General features: G+C 36.4%; 1 protein-coding gene across 8 annotated transcripts in view; it reads right to left on the minus strand.

Annotated features, from left to right (window-relative positions):
* Positions 1-13496, minus strand: part of Mef2 (myocyte enhancer factor 2) — a 73108-nt gene that overhangs the window by 39857 nt on the left and 19755 nt on the right. For 5 of the 8 annotated variants that reach the window (XM_072015179.1, XM_072015180.1, XM_072015178.1 and 2 more), the window contains exon 2: positions 6335-6393. The gene's annotated coding sequence lies outside the window, so the exon portion shown is untranslated. Of the gene's footprint in view, positions 1-2592; positions 2728-4990; positions 5395-6334; positions 6394-10065; positions 10255-13496 lie in introns of those variants that run through there. The other 3 variants (XM_072015170.1, XM_072015175.1, XM_072015171.1) reach the window with 3 other exon arrangements.

Raw genomic sequence — 13496 nt, forward strand, 5'->3', positions numbered from 1 at the left:
GAAGATCCATTTTTACCGTAGAGTCTGCACGCAATAAGGAATCAATTTTTATTTATTTAGTACGTTATTTTAATTTAAATTTCTACTCTGCCCTTAAATATATCAAATACCAGAGACATAGCTTCGAAAATAATTGAATCTTAAAAGTAACTTCTATCTTTCCAAATTTCTCTTTTTCCAAATATCACAGATATAAACTTATACGCAATTATCCTATTCAGAAAGGCTTTTAAGAATAGAAACTAGCATTTGCCAATTAATCTGAATTCGTTGAAAAATTCCAAATGTAACTGTAAACACAATTACTCCATGCAAAAACATTTTCAAAGATAGGAATCCTCAAAATTGCGGAAATATTAGCCGCTCGAAATTAATCTACATTCTTCCGAATATTCCAGCTGTAATTTCCAACTCGACTATCCTGTGTCCAAAAAACGCCAAAAATTCCAAATATAACTTTAAACACAATTATTCCATGCAAAAGCATTTTTAAAAATAGGAATCCTCAAAGTTGCGGAAATATTAGCCGCTCGAAATTCATCTACATTCTTCCGAATATTCCAGCTGTAATTTCCAACTCGACTATCCTGTGTCCAAAAAACGCCAAAAATTCCAAATATAACTTTAAACACAATTATTCTATGCAAAAGCATTTTTAAAGATAGAAATCCTCAAAGTTGCAAAAATATTAGCCACTCGAAATTAATCTACATTCTTTCGAATATTCCAGCTGTAATTTTTAATTCGACTATCCTGTGTCCAACGATAGAAGTCTGAAAAATTGGTCTGAAGTTTTTACCAACACACCCTGTATACAAAACGTTTGGCGAGTCGAATCGAATATTTCTCAATGGAAAATCTTCTCGGATAGCGTTGCGAGAAGAGAATTTGATTGCTTAACATCAGAGAAAAAGAAATTCGTTCTTCGAATCGAACAACTCACATGTTTGAGAATGTTTATTTAAATTGTTCGAGAAAATGTTCGTAAAAACACGCAGACCGGCGTCCGGCAGACGCCACGAAACTTTTGCCAAGGGTTAATGAACAAGATATGTTGGCCGACGATTTCAAAATGTTATATTACGACTACGGCCAGATGCAATTGTCAAAATTGTGCTGGCAACGCGTCACAACCGAAGACTACAGGGTTTGTCTGACTAATATGCGCCTAGGTGACACATTAACTTTTAATACGGCCGACTAGTATAAGCTTCTTCTACTGTAATCTATTTTCTATACGAAATCGCCTCTATTACGTTTGTCATATTTATTTGAAATTAATCGATCGATATTTATTATTATTAAAAATATATCAGCCCATTGTTCTATTCTCTCGTGTTAATATACAGACGATATACTCTTTAAGAGAAAAATAATATTTCTTAATAACATTATTTATATTTCGTATTTGTATTTATAACATCTAACAACAATTTCTTATACCGATATATTTTACGCAATAGTTTCTATTATTTCGGATAACGTAGAATATTATATATATCGTGGAACAATAATTTTTTGATAATTTACATTAGCGATAAATAACTTAGAACGAGCGAATATTACATCGCGAACTTTACGTAGTATGATTGAAGGAAATTGTTACGATGTTCTGGATTGGAAATTTCATTGAACTGAATAAAGCGCTGATGAAGAAAAGGGATAAGAATGATTGAGGTAAGCGCGGAATATTTTCTTGGCTTGAAAGGACGAGATCAACATCCAAGCTTCAAAGTAGAGGAATGTAATATTGTTGCATTAAACGAGAAGACGTAGGTATGATATAATCGATCGTGTCGCGTTATTGTGTGACAGTGTAAAAGAATAAGATGTATAGCGTGGCACGAATATCCTTTTCCGTAAGATATTCGCTCAAGTATTTTGACTACGATATGTTCTACTTGCTTTACAAGTTTTATAAAAATGTTGTAAATACCTTCAAGCTTTTACAGCTGAGAAATAATTGTTGAAATTTATTGGGCGTAGAACTGAGGTACTCTTTATTTATTCGCGCTTCTTCATAAAACGTTATTCGTTAAAAACCTAATGTCACTTACGTCCATAGATAAAGCGAAGAATTTACGATACGATGAATTTTCTTCATCGACGCTTTCACGAGAATCGCCTCTTACTTTGCCAGTACCTACAGCCAAAAATTTATTACGCGCTTCATTCAATTGAATTTTCTATCACCCGTTCCAAACGTTCATTCGACTTTCGACCATCTTCGAATTACAATGAAACTCGAGAATTGCAAAAGTAATTATTCGAGTAATATGTCGAATAAGAAATCTAGAATTTCACCCGCGCGATCTCCAAAGCCATTCAGTTCCACTGTTTACCGTTCTTTCATGGAAAATTCGCTGTCGGGCTAAGAATTCATCGTTCCTTCAACCACCTTACAAAGTCATAAACATAAACGTATGTAAACACTCGCCAAATGCCTGGCGAGCAATTGAAGTTCAATAATAACTTCAATTGAACGCTAAATCCGAAACCTAGAAAACCTTCGATGTCGACCAACGAAACAAAATTCTATTAAAAATAGAACGTTAGATCCCTTGAGGATCTTAGAAAATGGTGGGAATTTACGTCGAAACGTCTGCGACAGCCATGACGAACCACGATCTCCGAACCACCGATCGTTCCACCCTTTAATCCACGTGGATTCTCTGAACGAATTTGTCCGTAATCACATTTGCCATAATCGCGTCGGAACATCCAAATATTTCACGATCTCGATATTCAATTCACGAAGCGATCGAAACGACGCGGAGCGAACGTCTGTACGACGAATCAAAACAGATGTAGAATTGAACGATACACGCACACACACGCGATGACGATGGTAGAATGGAAGAAAATCGCGAAGCAACGTTGAAGATGACTCGACGGATGTCGTTTGAGAGGCGACTTATACAGGAAAGTAAGCAAAATGTCGTTGACGAATGACACGCGTCTGCCTGAGACCTGCACGTGAGTGCAAAACAGCCTGAGGACTGTACGATACACGCACGATCACTGGCAGAGATGTATACTGGACCCAAGGAAGTGGCGAAGCAACGTGGAAGATCAACGTCGGCGAAAGCCACTGGAAACGAAAGGGGAATAGGTCGACGTGTACAGACGACGAAAAGAACACGTTTCCTTGATTCTGCTCGGCGTGCAACTGGTCCCGCGTGTACGGCGAAAGATCGGACATTTAGTGGTGAACCGAGACCAGCAACGAGAAGAGAAAGAACCGAACGAAAACGTAGGTCCGACAAGCGTGAAGAGACAGAGAGAGGAGAGGAATAGAAGTTGCCGGTGTGGCGTGGTGTATTAACAAACCGCGTGAAAAGATCCCAAAAATAATTTCGGCGTGAAGAAATAAATCCGGGTGAGGCGGTCGCGAGGGTGCCTAAAAGAAGGTTCGCCACCGGGTGCCTTCTGGGAATGAAACCGGCATACTATGCTCGAGTTATAAGAAGAGCGGTGTAGCGATCGCATCGGCTAGTCGCTAAAGAGTTTTGCCGCCGCGAAGAACGGGAACCAACTCGACAGAACAGAAATATATTACTCTAGAAACCTATCAGACGTTTTTGGAACACTTGCGAGTTGCTATGGATACGCAGCAGCTTGATAGCGAAAAGCGGAGGAGAGAGGTTAGAAGACTGTCAGACATAATTCGGACGCTTAGGAATCGCTACAGTCGTATGGGAACGTGATGGGGAAGAATGGAAAAAGATTGGATAACCTAGAGAAGCTGCTACCAGTATTCTGAAACACCTACGGAAGCTGGCCGATGACGAAGAAAGACAGAGTGGACCGAAGGAAGAGTAACGTTTGATGTAGAGACCTGTAGGAAATGTTTGCAGCGCTTACGAATCTCTATAGCTGCACGGAATCGTGATAAAGAATGGAAGAACGTATAAGAGAACTATGAGAAACATTTGGAATAGCTATGGATACGTTTGATAACGAATAACGAAGAAATGGACCAAGGGAAGAGTAACGTATAGTTTAGAGTTGCAACAAACACATTCGTAACACCTACGAATCTTTATGGTTACACAAGATCGTATTGAAGAATGGAAGAGCGAATGGAGGGAAGAAGAGTGGATAACCTAGAAAATAATCAGAGACCTTTGGAACGTCTAAATTGTATCTATGGATACATAGGCGTTTGATGACAAAGAACGAACCGAGAGAACAGTTTAGGGATCAATTACGCATATTCGATACATCTACAAATCTCTATGAGTGCAGAGGAAGAATCTATCTCAAACGTTTGAAAACGTGTACGTACGGATACGCAGAATCTCAAGGACGAAGAACTAAGGTGCGAACGAAGGGGATGCTGCAATCGGACATCTACCAATCTTCATACTTAGGAAGAATCGTAACGACGAAAGATAGGAAACAGAAGTGGAGAACGTATAATCTGAAAACCTACCAAAAATATTTGAAACACCTACATAGGAATCTCTACGAAGGCACGGAATCGTGACAAAGAACGAACAGAAGAAATCAAAGGAAGAACGGCGTATAATGTAGAAAAGAGGCAAAAATATTTGAAACACCTACGAGTACCCATGGAAGCACAGAAGCTGGATGACGAAGTACAAACAAAGGGAATAGAGACCAATCAGACATATTTGGAACACCTACGAATCTCTAAGAGTGCGCAGGATCGCGAAGACGAAGAATGGAAGAAAGAACGACGAGAAGAAGGAGAAAGGATGGTGTCTAGAGACCCACCAGACATATTTGGAACACCTACGAATGTTTCTATGAACGCACAGGGTGGAAACCTGAAACACTGGATACCGGTTTGCAGTAGTCGTTGTTGTTGTTGTTCTAGTTTGTTGTTTGTATAGAGAATAGTCGACGTGAGAGAGAAGAGATAGTGATGAAGAGACCGAATATGCCGATGTGGCAAGGCTCGAGACGCAACGGCCACAAGGCAAAGGCAAGGCAAGCAAGCAAGGCACAAGCAGGCAGGACTTACCTCTGCTGTTTTTAGAACTCCACTCCCAGAACTGCGCGGGTCGAGCCGAGCCAAAACCAAAATACCACCGATATAGCTTTTCTGCGATGGTCTTTGTGTGCGCGACCAACCAGCTCTTTCCTTAGGACGTCCAACCGGCTTGCACCGGAGTCGAACGAACTAACCTTACCCTGACACGAGTCTACGACCACGAACATGGATGATGATGACGATGATCGAGACGACCAAGACGAGAGTTCAGACATTTCGATGGTGCATATAATAGTTTGAAGAATTGAATAATTCTGTTATTCGGTTGTTCGATGAAAGAAACGTTATCGAACCAAGTATCGGAATGTTGGAGGATGTCGAGGGTGGTTCTGTTCAAAACGACGACCAAGAATAGAAAAGTTTCCAAGGTGCATCGAGAGAAACTGTAGTCGTATTGGAATAATTTTTGTTGCTTTGGAATGTTGGAGGATGTTCAAGAATGTCGAAGGTGATTTTAGAACAAAAAAAAAAAAAAAAGAAAGAAAAAGAAAAAAGGAAAAATAATAAGAGAAAAAGGAAGGAAAAATGAATGGACTTTCGTATTACGGGGTTCTTGTAGGTGATATTGGTATGAGACAGTGATTTGTGAAAGGGTTATCATAACTGTAATTGATGGAGAAATTGAAAAATTGGTTTCTTACATTGAAAGATGTTGAAGGTGGTTTTGCCAAAATGGATTCTCCTTTTATAAAATATTTGTAGAGGTAGTTAAACCTGATACGAGATAGTGATTTGTGAAGGGTTATTATGATTATAATTGAGGCAGGAATTGGCAAGTTGAATTTAAATAATGGAATAATTTGGGTATTTAACTTTTGGTTTGAAGACGTTCCATGGAATATTCTTGGCGTGTATTGACAGTGATTAATGTCTTGAATAATGAATTCTGGTTTTTGGAAGAATTTCAAAGTAGCTTGTCGTTAAAGCTTCATTGAATACTAATTTTGGAAAATTCTGAGATTTTTAGAAAATTGTTTTGAAAGGTAGTGTGTGAGTAGCACGCAACTAAGTATTTATCGAAGCTGCAAGGGACTTTCTGCTTCGAAGAAGTATCTCCTTTTCTTTTGATAACCCAGTGACACCAGATAAACTAATTTCTTTGATTCACCATTTATTATATATTTTTACATAGAATATTCTTTTTAAATATAAAATACTATCATTGTTTATGTCTGTTAGCGTACTCACTTCGTTTATATTGCCGATTGTATTACGATTTACGAGCGAAATTTTCATATACTTTCACGCATTTTTCTTCAATATTATCTAAGTTCAACTTTTTCTCTTATCGTTAAAAACTAAGCTACGAGTTACCTTTCTATTGCATGTAGGAGCCAAGATCCAGGGTCGGTGTTGCATTCACGACGACGGTCCTGAAACACAGAAAAAAATTCTTGATTTTTGAAAATTGTAAAATTCAAAGAAAAGTACCCAAGTTAATATTTATTTTATCTTTTATGAAAAAACAAAGAAAGAGATCACAGCAATGACAATATTAGAGTTATAGTTTATCACGAGCCACGTGAAAATTTTCATCCGTCGGAAAGAAACACTCTGGAAGACTCAAGCTTCTGAACCTTCAATTTTCTGAACATTCCAACTAATATAACTCTTTATTACTTTCACTTTATATATCACTTCCAATTATCAGTTTATAATTATCAGTTTATACTACTGCAGTTACTTGTTCACAGAAGACAGACAAGAAATTGTACATAATTCGTCGAATAAGTAAATTAAATTTAATTAAAAGTATTTATTATCCATTCTTTCGCGAACTGCCAGGGATCTATAATTACGAATAATGAAATAACAATATAGAAAGACACACATGTGGAATTATTTGTAATATCGACTTCTATTGATCGAACTTTCAACACTCCTCGCACGGGATAATTCGAATTGAAAAACGCAATGGAACATTACTCCAAACTAGCCCAAACCTAAATCAAACTTAATCTAAACTCAACCCCTATTGGGAAAAGGCCGATTAAGATCGTAAAATAATTGGAATCCAAGAATTACAAACGAAAACCAAAAGATTACAAATCAAACAATAGCAAACTAACTCAAACCAATCCGAATCAAACCCAATCACCGCAATTAAACCTCGAAAACATTATTATTCTCAAAATGAAAGAGCAAATAATGCTAACCAGCCAAATAGTTGAAATTTGAAAATGAACCAAGATAGGAATATCCCGTGGACTTATTTTATTCAAACCAGCTCGATATAAATCGAGCAGAGAGATGGCAAACGACATGACGTAATGTAATTCCTATCCATGCTTGTTCCTTCCAACTAAAAACCGATTTTCTTCCATCGGTTTGGCTCGTAGCATAGGTTTGTGAAATTCTCGACGATCGAAATCCGCGGCAGCTTGTCGTAACGTCCAAGTTTCCATAATTACTCGAGGGCAATTGGATCAGCGAAGCACCAGTCACGCTGGAAGATTCGAATGAATTCTTTATGCCATCTTCTCCGTTCACCGTATTCACCTTTAATCGGGTTAACGGAGCATGGAAGCTTCTCCAAAATAGCGGTCGTTATTAATTTAAGCCACTCTTAATACGGTTCCATACTGCCTGCCACCACGAAAATCGTTATCGTTCGTTCTGTCTTGCTTCGATCGGAATGAATCGCCATTTGAAAGATGGCAGAGTTCGAAAGTTCACACTGTTGTCCATTTATTTTTTAACAGATTATCGGATACAGTATTTGGGTTGTCATATCAACGTTATATGAATGTCGTTTAGAAGATAACACTGTTTGGGCTTTTATAAATAATTTACTTTACCGTATATGAATATCTATCAAGAGATTTTTGAATGGAATAGAATAATTTTTGTGCAGACATAAACGAAAGGGGAGAAATTTGAAATTTCCATTCTTCAGGGGATTATCGAGTATAGTGTTTGGGCTAAAATATCCTCAATGAATATAAGTATTTTAATGGGTATGGATATGAGAAATATTTCAATGGATAAAGTGATTATTGTGCAGAAAGAGAAGAAAGGTAGGAAATTTCCATTTTTTTAGAGAATTATTGTACAGAGTATTTGAGATCAGATATCTTTCTACAAATTTCTCTATAGAAGATAATGATTTTTATGTAGCAACATAAGATTAGATTTCTTTACGATACACCAAAGAATAAGAAAGGGTATCAGGAAAATTATATAATTTCGAAGGTTGTGTAACAAATTGCCCAATTTTCAGTTACCAATCGTACCACTACCGATCGCTCAATATTTTTTTAAACCGTCTTCCACTTCCTCTTCAACGTCCACCATTATTACAGCAGAATACATACGTCAGAGAAGTGTCAGCTCAAAAAGCGAGCCAAATCTTGAAGACCAACTGATTCATTGATGAGATCATGCGACTAAAACCAGCACGGTCGTGCCAAAATGCCCGGAAATTTTCTCTTTTCTTACTTGGAAAAATCATATATAATATATTATTATATTAGTTATGTGGTTATCGAATCATCGGAATATATCTCCATTCTACTGTAACTCCAGTCTTCTTAGAAGAAATGCAAAGCTTCAGATCATGAAAGTTTCAGGTCGTCAGATGCGAACTTCGTTTTCGAGGGATTCTGAAGTTTTTGGTTTCCAAATCCAGAAGTAAAAATTGTACATCGCCAGATCTAATCAAATTAATTTGTATATTTAGAAATCCGAGTTTGAAGTTTTAGGTCACTAAATCTACAGAAAATTGAACTTCTAAAACAATTAGCATTAAATTGACATTCACAATAAACGTTTGGAATAAAAATAATATTGACAATAACTGGCGTCTTTAACAGAATTTTACATCCGCAGTTCATCAACTTCAGAAAAACTAACATCTTAATTCATTAATTCCAAATATGAAATTTACATATTCAAAACCTATTAGAGTAATTAACCCTGGTAAATACTATGAAAAAACTAAAATTTCATAATTGAAGACAAGATTATGTTAACATTAATTTAAAGGAATTTGAAATCGTTAAATCAGAAAAATTGAACGAACAGTCGACACAGTTGGCGAAGAAACGAAGTTTCCAGGGTGAAACAAAGGCGACAATAATTTTTGCCTTCGCCGAAGCCGCCGACTAGGAAAGAGGAAGGCATAAAACGACATTGCTCTGGATCGGCACGTGCCACTCGATAAATCTGTCGGCAGCTGACGGCACAGCCGGCTGCAGCCTCCCGCCTGCACTTGCGCTTTCTCCCTTCTTTCTCCCCTGTGTCTTAACGTTTCTTCCGCCCCCTCCTCAACCTTCTTGCAATCCCTTCGCTCTTACGTGAACTCCTCGCGACCCTTCTTCGCGGCCACGCCAAGCGTTACATGTATCTTCGTGACTGAATGCTAGGATCACATCTTCGAAGCATTACATTATAATTGGATGCGTATTTTTATTTACGCAGAAGTGCAAAAACACTCAGAATTCTCATAATATACAAAAGTATATAAAATACGCAAAGTTTATCAGCTATTATAATATAAAATTTCTGCCACTCTAATTATAATAGATTTGTCCATTTATTAAATGAATATTCGAATTAAAACATTCGCTGTTAATTAAAATATAGCGAATCGCCACTGAAATTGCATCTTTATCCGTGAAGAACGTCTTTATTTTAAGTAATAATGTTTCCTCTTCAATACTATTTTGTTTGTCTTTCACAAATGCACATAACCTATACTGTAAAAATTGCGTCAGCGTTGGTTAGCGTTATTACTTGGACAATGGAATTGACGCACAGAATGCGTCAATAGCAGCGAATGTTAATTAGTACCCCTGGAACCGAATTTTGTTGAGCTATGTTCTCTTTTCGTTAATTATTTATTACAGAAACATGCTTCTTCTAAAGTTTTTACAAGAAAGTATAATGTACTAAAAAAATTTATTTCATTAGAAGTCATAGAATTTGCAAATTAGAATCTCTATAAATATAATATAATACGTATAGATAATTAAAGAAAAATACATCGATAATGCGTTACTAAATTTTAGATCATACGTAGCCATATTACAATAAATGATCCTAACCTTCACCCACAGTATTATTCGTATGATGAACCTCTTTTGCTATTAATTTTTTCCAAATGCGACTGCGATTGCCTTTATGTTAACAAGGTTTCCACGATAAAAAGGATAAAATATATGATAGAATACATAATAAAGATCTCAAAATATATTGAGATAATAACAAATTCAATATACACAATGTGATTCACGGGAGTGCCAACATGCGACTACCGAAGTTCCACTTCCCTCTCCAATTAGATCTATTCACCTTAAGGTGGTGTCGCTACAAGCGACTGCAACACACAAAGCAAACTTTTCCTGAATTATTAAATTCTTAGAACTTTTAAATTACACGTATGTGTCTAACAAGAATAAGACAAAATATATTTCGATCTTTGTAAATTATTTTCTTTACGATTCTTAAACCTTCCATATTACCATACTACCTTTAAATATTTCTACAATTAATAAATTATTATCTTCATACTAATTAATATTTTCTAGTAATTTTTGTACAAAATATAGTTAATAATACAGGAAAGGATTAAGATTTACTTCATTAAATTCTATATCCTCTTTCATCTATTTTTCCTATTTACTAACTATCTCATATGAAAGTGGCTTATATAAAAATTATTATATAAAAAACTTAAATATTATTTAAGTCATTCTGAATCACTTTAAAGTAATTCTGTGTATTTTGCAGCAAGTATAATAAAGGAAAACTACGTGTCTAGAACTTCATTGACGTGTAAGAAACAAACATATCAAATTTCAAGATACGTTTCAGGATTACGTAAGAGAAGATTCACGAGGAAAACAGGAAACGAATTTTCTAACTGAACCATTACGTTCTACTTCACGACAAATAATTGTAGATTCGTTTCTAGGCCCACGTTCTAAACGATCCAGGAGGGCCTGCATCCCCAAGAGAACGTGTGCACACGTGCATAATCCACGCTACAGCTTAGCACGAACGACGATGCTTCAGTGAAGGGCTTCTATGCTTCTACACACGCGTTCATTCGTGCCTGGATTACTCCGCTTGAAGCTAAACATTGTAACATAGTGGAATTTGGACGAATTTCAAACGAAGATACGAATTTTGCTTATTACATCACCAAATTACTCATTACAACTTGTTTCTTTCTTCAATTTTTACATACTTTTCGAGAGAATTTATCTAAATTTCAAATTCGATCGAATGTAAGTTTAAGAGGTTACAAATTCCCATTTGTTACAATTTACTATCGTTATGTTATCTGTTCCAATTCGAATTCCTATTTTTCATACTTTTTAGTAGAATTTATCTAGATTCTAATTTAGATAATTGAAATGGAACATTAAAAATTTATATAGTTACCTTTTTTTTTGAAGATGTTACGTATAACTGATGTCCTGAAGAGGTTATGTTTAATTAAAGGTATAATTATGGTTTTATGATTCAGAATATTTAATATCTCGTATATGAGGTTGTCTCTCGATTTTACCAATCAGTATAAAGAATTTAAACATAGTAACTTTTCTCTACATTCCTTACTGTACTGTTACACTTTAACCCTTGATATTTTCTTAAACCTAACAATTTTCTTGCACAACGAAAGACTTACGTTTAAGACCCCACGCGTTGCACATAACCTCAACCCTATCTTACAACAACCGTCTATGAAAACTTTCTACCGGCAAATGCCAAAAGTTAAAAGTCGAACTATATGAAATATTTTTTCTAATTTTTTTTTCTTACTTAAAGAAAGTGATTTATGTCGGAGTTCAAAGTATAGCGATTGGTAGTTCAAAATGCTAGTTAAAGATTATTTTATATGAACCGTGATTATCTAATTTAAATTACCCGAACTTTATCAAATATAGCTGACATCAGTAGAAACGTAATAATCAGCAAAAGACGTAAAAGCTATAGAGATGTTTCGGTACGCAAATTTCACAATGAATCTTCGAAACTTAAATTTTATCAAAATGTTATCTTTGGAAGCCAAACTGATCAACTCTACTTGTTACCAATTTCACAATTTCATTACATAAATATACGATTAATATTGAATTTTCCAAAAACAAATTACTTACTTGCGTGCTTTCATTTATTACAAGAAAATTACGTAAATAATAAGAAATTTCAAGGTTTTAAAAATAATGTTTTCAACATCGTCATTTTTTTCTGCTTTTCGATTTATGGAGTTAATCAATGTGTGGCTTCTGAAACATTGCCTCGTATACTCATTACTTAGCTACTAATGATTAGCACCAATACAAATCTAACAATCGATACTAAGTGTAATAATTATGCAAATCTGTTCATACATAAAGGTCGGAATAAGTCTTGGAAACGTTTAAAAAAGTCATACTCGGGAATCATCCCCGTGAGCGAGGCCGCAACTGCGCGTTAGCAACAGATGGAAAGAGCCGTGGTGCCGCGTGTCGCATATTACGTATCGCTCATAAAACGGCCAGTTATACGCGTACACACGGTACACGCTTCATCGATCAGCGTTACTTGCGTCACTGCAAGCCTGTCGTATACCTATAGCCAACGCAGTTTCTTTCTTCCCTTCGATCCACCGCGAAATTAATACGAAAACTAATTAATTAGAAAACAAACAAATAATAGCAACTTGGGCGACCCAGAAAAGAAAAGGAAGAATAAAAACCTAAAAGAAGAAAAAGACTTTATCATTTATTCTTATTCTTCTCTTTCTTATTATTATTATTAGTATTATTATTGCGTTAGGCTTTCGCTCGTTACAAGCTTAGGTAACAAGCGGATTACAAATATAAGTAAAAGAATGGAAAAAGAAGCTTTCTTACAATTTTATCCCCATTAACAATAGAATAACGACTTTCTTTGTTGCGCTGATACGTATATCGATCATAACCCCTACAATTTCCAGTTTCAACTGGAAACGAAGACTTTTAAGCCACCCAGTAGTACAAATCGAGGGGAGGATCGTCGACTAGGAATCGTTCGCGGGCTAGAACGAACCCACGAGCCACGAGAGATGTTGGCGCGAGTGCAACGCGCCATATTCTTTGTCCTATGACACGACGATGTTAAAGCTCCGTGGCTAAAATTAAACGCAGCCGCCAGGGCTGAGTCTAAGACCGAGGCTGAGCAGGAGCAGCCGCCAGAAACCAGAGCACGTGCTTCAACTAAGTGACGTGTGCCTTCCTCCCCCTCCCCCGCTCCGCCACGTTTTCCGTTCACGTTCCCTTTACCCCCTTCACTCGTTCCCTCCCATTCTCAACCCCCCCTCTCTCCCTCTCTCTTTCGTTTTCGAGAAAAATCGAGTTTGAAAACTTGTCAAGCGTACTTGAACTTGGCTAATTATCGACTGGGTTTGAGTAAATATAATCAGCAGCAGGCTTTTCTACATGCGAAAATAAGACAAAAATGTGGAATCAAATTGTCTTGTACGACGCTTTGTCTGCGAGGCAAATAA

Source organism: Bombus fervidus, chromosome 13 (assembly GCF_041682495.2).
Source record: "Bombus fervidus isolate BK054 chromosome 13, iyBomFerv1, whole genome shotgun sequence".
Taxonomy (NCBI): domain Eukaryota; kingdom Metazoa; phylum Arthropoda; class Insecta; order Hymenoptera; family Apidae; genus Bombus; species Bombus fervidus.